The sequence below is a fragment of the Ranitomeya imitator genome, chromosome 2 (assembly GCF_032444005.1).
Source record: "Ranitomeya imitator isolate aRanImi1 chromosome 2, aRanImi1.pri, whole genome shotgun sequence".
NCBI classification, from domain to species: domain Eukaryota; kingdom Metazoa; phylum Chordata; class Amphibia; order Anura; family Dendrobatidae; genus Ranitomeya; species Ranitomeya imitator.
The window spans coordinates 667,978,909-667,988,116 of NC_091283.1; positions in this window are offsets into that span (position 1 = coordinate 667,978,909).

Genomic DNA, 9,208 nt, shown 5'->3' on the forward strand with positions numbered 1-9,208 from the left:
AGCCCTAACACCCTTGGTGGGTCAAAGCGCTCACCACACTTCTAGATAAGTTCCTTAGGGAATCTACTTTCCAAAATGGTGTCACTTGTGGGGGGTTTCAATGTTTAGGCACATCAGGGGCTCTCCAAACGCAACATGGTGTCCCATCTCGATTCCAGTCAATTTTGCATTGAAAAGTCAAATGGCGCTCCTTCGCTTCCGAGCTCTGTCATGCGCCCAAACAGTGGTTTACCCCCACATATGGGGTATCTGTGTACTCAGGACAAATTGTACAACAACTTTTGGGGTCCATTTTCTCCTGTTACCCTTGGTAAAATAAAACAAATTGGAGCTGAAATAAATTTTTTGTGAAAAAAAGTTAAATGTTCATTTTTATTTAAACATTCCAAAAATTCCTGTGAAGCACCAGAAGGGTTAATAAACTTCTTGAATATGGTTTTGAGCACCTTGAGGGGTGCAGTTTTTAGAATGGTGTCACACTTGGGTATTTTCTATCATATAGACCCCTCAAAATGACTTCAAATGAGATGTGGTCCCTAAAAAAAATGGTGTTGTAAAAATGAGAATTTGCTGGTCAACTTTTAACCCTTATAACTCCCTAACAAAAAAAAATTTTGGTTCCAAAATTGTGCTGATGTAAGGTAGACATGTGGGAAACGTTACTTATTAAGTATTTTGTGTGACATATCTCTGTGATTTAATTGCATAAAAATTCAAAGTTGGAAAATTGAGAAATTTTCAAAATTTTCATCAAATTTGTTTTTTTCACAAATAAACGCAGGTAACATCAAAGAAATGTTACCACTATCATGAAGTACAATATGTCACGAGAAAACAATGTCAGAATCACTGGGATCCGTTGAAGCGTACCAGAGTTATAACCTCATAAAGGGACAGTGGTCAGAATTGGCCCGGTCATTAACGTGCAAACCACCCTTGGGGCTAAAGGGGTTAAAAGTGCTGCACTTAGCTTTACCTACCCGTGCCACTGGAACACTCCCTTTTCCCGCTGGTGTGCCACCGGAGCACATGCTTTTCCCGTTGGCGTGCCACCGGAGCACACCCTTTTCCCGTTGGCGTGCCACCGGAGCACACCCTTGGCGTGTCACCGGTACACACCCTTTTTCCCGTTGGCATACCACCGGAGCACACTCTTTTCTGTTGGCGTGCCAGCGGAGGACACCATTTCCCATTGGCGTGCCAGCGGAGCACACCATTTCCCGTTGGCGTGCCACCGGAGCACACCATTTCCCGTTGGCGTGCCACCGGAGCACACCGTTTCCCGTTGGCGTGCCACCGGAGCACACCATTTCCCGTTGGCGTGCCACCGGAGCACACCATTTCCCGTTGGCCCGCCAGAAGGGCCCAATACTTGGCCTTATTGCTTACCAGCGGAGGCGCCCATCTTGGGCATTTCAGCCTGACATCGGGGTGCATTCTTTGACTTTTTTAATTACCAGAGTGGAGCCCATCTTGGGCCTCACATAGTACTCCATTTAATACATATGGGCCCTACATAGCCCTCAATTTAATAAAATGGGCCCCACAGAGCCCTCCATTTAACATAATTGACCCCAAATAGCCCTCCATTTAACCCCTTAAGCTCCGAGGGTGGTTTGCACATTAATGACCTGGCCAATTTTTACAATTCTGACCACTGTCCCTTTATGAGGTTATAACTCTGGAACGCTTCAACGGATCTTGGCGATTCTGACACTGTTTTCTCGTGATATATTGTACTTCATGATAGTTGTCAAATTTCTTCGATATAATGTGCGTTTATTTGTGAAAAACGGATATTTGGCGAAAATTTTGCAATTTTCCAACTTTGAATTTTTATGCCCTTAAATCACAGAGATATGTCACACAAAATAATTAATAAGTAACATTTCCCACATGTCTACTTTACATCAGCACAATTTTTGAACCAAAATTTTTTTTTTGTTAGGGACTCAGTTATAAGGGTTAAAAGTTGACCAGCAATTTTTCATTTTTACAACACCAATATAGAGACTACATGACATTTGAAGTCATTTTGAGGGGTCTATATGATAGAAAATAACCAGGTATGACACCATTCTAAAAACTGCACCCCTCAAGGTGCTCAAAACCACATTCAAGAAGTTTATTAACCCTTCAGGTGTTTTACAGGAATTTTTGGAATGTTTAAATAAAAATGAACATTTATCTTTTTTTCATAAACAATTTACTTCAGCTCAAATTTGTTTTATTTTACCAAGGGTAACAAGAGAACATGGACCCCAAAAGTTGTTATACAATTTGTCCTGAGTACGCTGATACCCCATATGTGGGGGTAAACCACTGTTTGGGCGCATGGCAGAGCTCGGAAGGGAAGGAGCGCCATTTGACTTTTCAATGCAAAATTGACTGGAATTGAGATGGGATGCCATGTTGCGTTTGGAGAGCCCCTGATGTATCTAAACATTAAAACCCCCCACAAGTGACACCATTTTGGAAAGTAGACCCCCTAAGGAACTTATCTAGATGTGTTTTGAGAGCTTTGAACCCCAAGTGTTTCACTAGTTTATAATGCAGAGCCGTGAAAATAAAAATTCTTGACCGCTCCTGGCAAATAGTGCCGGATGTCAGCTGTGATAGGCAGCTGACACCTGGCCGCGATCGGCCGCGCTCCCCCCGTGAGCGTGGCCGATCGCATGACGTACTATCCCGTCACTGGGAATTAAGTCCCAGGGTACCTTGATGGGATAATACGTCATATGGGATTAAGGGGTTAATATAATGGGCCCCGCATAGCTCTCCATTTGATAAAAGGGGTCCCATATAGTACTTTTATTATAAGGCACCCCACATAGCCTTCCATTTAATATATGGGGCCCCCATATAGCCTTCCATTTAATATAAGGGGTCCCCACATAGCCCTCCATTTCATATATGGAGGCCCCACATAGCCCCTCAATTCAATAAATGGGGTCCCCACATAGCCATGCATTTAATATATAGGGGCCCACCAAAGCCTCTCCATTTAATAAATGGTGCCCCGCATAGCCTCCCAATTTAATAAATGGGGTCCCCACATAGCCCCATTTAATATATGGGGGCTTCACATCGTCCTATTTCAATATAATGGGTCTTTCAATCAATATATGTGGGCCCCACATAGCCCTCCATTTCATATATGGGGGTCCCACATAGCCCTCCATTTAATATGGGGACCCCAAAAAGCCCTATTTCAATATAATGGGCCCCACAGAAAGCCCTCCATTTAATATACAGGGCCCTGACATAGCCCTCCATTTAATATACGAGCCACCACATAGCCCTCCATTTAATATATGGGGGCCTCCATATAGCCCTCCATTTAATATCTGCGGGCCTCCACATAGCCCTCAATTTAATACATGGGGGCCCCACATAGCCATTCTTTTAACCCCTTCAAGTCGCGGCCCTTTTTCATTTTTGCGTTTTCGTTTTTCACTTCCCTCCTTCCCTGAGCCATAACTTTTTTATTTTTCCGTCAATATGGTCATATGTGGGCTTATTTTTTGCGGGACAAGTTGTACTTTTGAACGACACCATTGGTTTTACCAAGTCTTTTACTAGAAAACGGGGAAAAAATTCCAAGTGCGGTGAAATTGCAAAAAAAAGTGCAATCCCACACTTGTTTTTTGTTTGGCTTTTTTGCTAGGTTCACTAAATGCTAAAACTAACCTGCCATTATGATTCTCTAGGTCATTACGAGTTCATAGACACCTAACATGACTAGGTTATTTTTTATCTAAGTGGTGAAAAAAAATTCCAAACTTTGCTAAAAAAAAAAAAAAAGTGCCATTTTCCGATACCCGTAGCGTCTCCATTTTACGTGATCTGGGGTCGGGTGAGGGCTTATTTTTTGCGTGCCGAGCTGATGTTTTTAATGATACCATTTTTGCGCAGATACGTTCTTTTGATCGCCCGTTATTGCATTTTAATGCAATGTCGCGGCGACCAAAAAAAGTAATTCTGGCGTTTCGGATTTTTTTCTCGCTACGCCGTTTAGCGATCAGATTAATGCTTTTTCTTAATTGATAGATCGGGCGATTCTGAACACGGCAATACCAAATACGTGTAGGTTTGTTTTGTTTTTTTATTGTTTTATTTAGGATGGGGCGAAAGGGGGGTGATTTAAACTTTTATATTTTTTATATTTTTAAAAACTTTTTTTTTTACTTGTGCCATGCTTCAATAGCCTCCATGGGAGGCTAGAAGCTGGCATAGCCTGATCGGCTCTGCTACATAGCGATCATCAGATCGCTGCTATGTAGCTGAAATGCAGGTGTGCTGTGAGCGCCGACCACAGGGGGGCGCTCACAGCAGACCTGCATCAGTAACCATAGAGGTCTTAAGGACCTCTATGGTTACTATCCTGATGCATCGCCGACCCCCGATCATGTGACGGGGGTCGGCGATGACGTCATATCCGATTTCACCCCCCGCTATTGCGCGCACATGTCAGCTGTACAAAACAGCTGACATGTCGTGACTTTGATGTGGGCTCACCGCCGGAGCCCACATCAAAGGGGGATTCACGGCATGCGCAGTACTAGTACGGCGCATGTCGTGAAGGGGTTAATATATGGAACTCCACATAGCCTCCATTTAATATGAGGGCCCCACATCATCCTCCATTTAATATATGGATATCCCACATAGCCCTCCATTTAATATATGGATATCCCACATAGCCCTCCATTTACTATATGGGGACCACACACAGCACACCATTTAATATATGGGGGGCCCACATAGCCATCCATTTAATAAATGGAAGTCCCACATAGCCCCATATTTAATATATGGGGGCCCCACATAGCCCTCAATTTAATATATGGGGCCCATATATCCCTCCATTTAATCTATGAGGGTCCTACAAAGCCCTCCAATTAATATATGGAGGCCTCACATAGCACTTCTCCGCTGCGGTCTCCCATTCTTCTCCTGCCGCAGCGGAGCCTGCTCAGCGGAGACGTCGATCCCAGCGTCTCGCTCAGTCTGACTCTGTGCTAAGAGTTACTGCTGCATTTCCTTCTTCTGCCATTGAAGTCAGTGCTGGGCAGCGGCGAGCGGATGCTTCTGGGGCTAAGTCCTGCTTTTCACATTCTGAGCATGCCCAGAGTAAGATCTCTCAGTGAAGATCGAGGGTCACATGATCAGATACTGCAGCTAAGGTCCTTGTAGGTGCTAGGACTAAATCCTGCTTTGCACTCTGAGCATGCCCAGGGCACGATCTCTCAGTGGAGGTCTGGGGTCACATGCTCAGGTACTGCAGCTCTCCATTGGTCCTTCTTTCAAAGGTCCTAAACGTGCTGCAGCTATTTAAGGCTCAGATGGCCACACGGCCATGCGCTAGTGTCAATTCATATATGTGCTTTGCGCCAGTGTGGTTATGTAGTGCGTTCAGGGACCCGGCTGAAATAAGCCCCTAGAATACCGGCACCTCCGGTGAGGAGATTGCATGTTGCATAACCACTGACTGCTATCAGCTTGGTAGTAAGCTTGTGCGCCTGTGAGGCTAACAGGGCACAGTACTTCCCTTTTACAGCTACTCTGTGGGGTAACAGAGCTAGCCTATACCGCCTAACAGTGCCGGCATCCGCTAGCAGCAGGTTCCTCCTGCACGGTGGACCCTGGGCTGCGAACGCACCTTTCATAATAAACATCTCTATTTTCTCGGTGCGTTCCGCTAGCCCTAACACCCTTGGTGGATCAAAGCGCTCACCACACTTCTAGATAAGTTCCTTAGGGAATCTACTTTCCAAAATGGTGTCACTTGTGGGGGGTTTCAATGTTCAGGCATATCAGGGGCTCTCCAAACGCAACATGGCGTCCCATCTCAATTCCTGTCAATTTTGCATTGAAAAGTCAAACGGCGCTCCTTCGCTTCCGAGCTCTCCCATGCGCCCAAACAGTGGTTTACCCCCACATATTGGGTATCTGTGTACTCAGGACAAATTGTACAACAACTTTTGGGGTCCATTTTCTCCTCTTACCCTTGGTAAAATAAAACAAATTGGAGCTGAAATAAATTTTTTGTGAAAAAAAGTTAAATGTTCATTTTTATTTAACCCCTTTACCCCCAAGGGTGGTTTGCACGTCAATGACCAGGCCAATTTTTACAATTCTGACCACTGTCCCTTTATGAGGTTATAACTCCGAAACGCTTCAACGGATCCTGGTGATTCTGACATTGTTTTCTCGTGACATATTGTACTTCATGATAGTGGTAAAATTTCTTTGTGAAAAAAACGGAAATTTGGCGAAAATTTTTAAAGTTTCGCAATTTTCAAACTTTTAATTTTTATGCAATTAAATCACAGAGATATGTCACACAAAATACTTAATAAGTAACATTTCCCACATGTCTCCTTTACATCAGCATAATTTTGGAACCAATTTTTTTTTTTGTTAGGGAGTTATAAGGGTTAAAAGTTGACCAGCAATTTCTCATTTTTACAACACCATTTTTTTTTAGGGACCACGTCTCATTTGAAGTCATTTTGAGGGGTCTATATGATAGAAAATGCCCAAGTGTGACACCATTCTAAAAACTGCACCCCTCAAGGTGCTCAAAACCACATTCAAGAAGTTTATTAACCCTTCAGGTGTTTAATAGGAATTTTTGGAATGTTTAAATAAAAATGAACATTTAACTTTTTTACACAAAAAATTTACTTCAGCTCCAATTTGTTTTATTTTACCAAGGGTAACAGGAGAAAATAGACCCCAAAAGTTGTTGTCCAATTTGTCCTGAGTACGCTGATACCTCATATGTGGCAGTAAACCACTGTTTGGGCGCATGGGAGAGCTCGGAAGGGAAGGAGCGCCGTTTGACTTTTCAATGCAAAATTGACAGGAATTGAGATGGGACGCCATGTTGCGTTTGGAGAGCCACTGATGTGCCTAAACATTGAAACCCCCCACAAGTGACACCATTTTGGAAAGTAGACCCCCTAAGGAACTTATCTGGATGTGTGGTGAGCACTTTGACCCACCAAGTGCTTCACAGAAGTTTATAATGCAGAACCGTAAAAATAAAAAATCATATTTTTTCACAAAAATTATATTTTTGCCCCCAATTTTTTATTTTTCCAAGGGTAAGAGAAGAAATTGGACCTCAAAAGTTGTTGTCCAATTTGTCCTGAGTACGCGGATACCCCATATGTGGCAGTAAACCACTGTTTGGGCGCATGGGAGAGCTCGGAAGGGAAGGAGCGCCGTTTGACTTTTCAATGCAAAATTGACAGAAATTGAGATGGGACGCCATGTTGCGTTTGGAGAGCCACTGATGTGCCTAAACATTGAAACCCCCCACAAGTGACACCATTTTGGAAAGTAGACCCCCTAAGGAACTTATCTAGAGGTGTGGTGAGCACTTTGACCCACCAAGTGCTTCACAGAAGTTTATAATGCAGAACCGTAAAAATAAAAAATCATATTTTTTCACAAAAATTATATTTTTGCCCCCAATTTTTTATTTTTCCAAGGGTAAGAGAAGAAATTGGACCTCAAAAGTTGTTGTCCAATTTGTCCTGAGTACGCTGATACCCCATATGTGAGGGTAAACCCCTGTTTGGGCACACAGGAGAGCTCGGAAGGGAAGGAGCACTGTTTTACTTTTTCAACGCAGAATTGGCTGGAATTGAGATCGGACGCCATGTCGTGTTTGGAGAGCCCCTGATGTGCCGAAACAGTGGAAACCCCCCAATTATAACTGAAACCCTAATCTAAACACACCCCTAATTCCTAATTCCAACGGTAACCCTAACCACACCTCTAACCCTGACACACCCCTAACCCTAATCCCAACCCTATTCCCAACTGTAAATGTAATCTAAACCCTAACCCTAACTTTAGCCCCAACCTTAACTGTAGCCCCAACCCTAACCCTAGCCCTAACCCTAGCCCTAATGGGAAAATGGAAATAAATACATTTTTTTTTATTTTTCCCTAACTAAGGGGGTGATGAAGGGGGGTTTGATTTACTTTTATAGCGAGTTTTTTAGCGGATTTTTATGATTGGCAGCCGTCACACACTGAAAGACCCTTTTTATTGCAAAAAATATTTTTTGCAATACCACATTTTGAGAGCTATAATTTTTCCATATTTTGGTCCACAGAGTCATGTGAGGTCTTGTTTTTTGCGGGACGAGTTGACGTTTTTATTGAAAACATTTTCGGGCACGTGACATTTTTTGATCGCTTTTTATTCCGATTTTTGTGAGGAAGAATGACCAAAAACCAGCTATTCATGAATTTCTATTGGGGGAGGCGTTTATACCGTTCCGCGTTTGGTAAAATTGATAAATCAGTTTTATTCTTCGGGTCAGTACGATTACAGCGATACCTCATTTATATCATTTTTTTATGGTTTGGCGCTTTTATACGATAAAAACTATTTTACAGAAAAAATAATTATTTTTTGCATCGCATTATTCTCAGGACTATAACTTTTTTTATTTTTTTGCTGATGATGCTGTATGGCGGCTCTTTTTTTGCGGGACAATATGACGCTTTCAGCGGTACCATGGTTATTTATATCTGTCCTTTTGATCGCGTGATATTCCACTTTTTGTTCGGCGGTATGATAATAAAGCGTTGTTTTTTGCCTCGTTTTTTTTCTTTTTTTCCTTACGGTGTTTACTGAAGGGGTTAACTAGTGGGCCAGTTTTATAGGTCGGGTCGTTACGGACGCGGCGATACTAAATATGTGTACTTTTATTGGGTTTTTTTCTTATTTAGATGAAGAAATGTATTTATGGGAATAATATTTTTTTTTTTTTTCATTATTTTGGAATATTTTTTTTAAATTTTTTTTACACATTTGGAAAATTTTTTTTTTACTTTTTTACTTTGTCCCAGGGGGGGGACATCACAGATCAGTGATCTGACAGTTTGCACAGCACTCTGTCAGATCACTGATCTGACATGCAGCGCTGCAGCCTTCACAGTGCCTGCTCTGAGCAGGCTCTGTGAAGCCACCTCCCTCCCTGCAGGACCCGGATCCGCGGCCATCTTGGATCCGGGGCTGGAGGGAGCAGGGAGGGAGGTGAGACCCTCGCAGCAACGCGATCACATCGCGTTGCTCCGGGGGTCTCAGGGAAGCCCGCAGGGAGCCCCCTCCCTGCGCGGTGCTTCCCTGCACCGCCGGCACATCGCGATCATCTTTGATCGCGGTGTGCCAGGGGTTAAT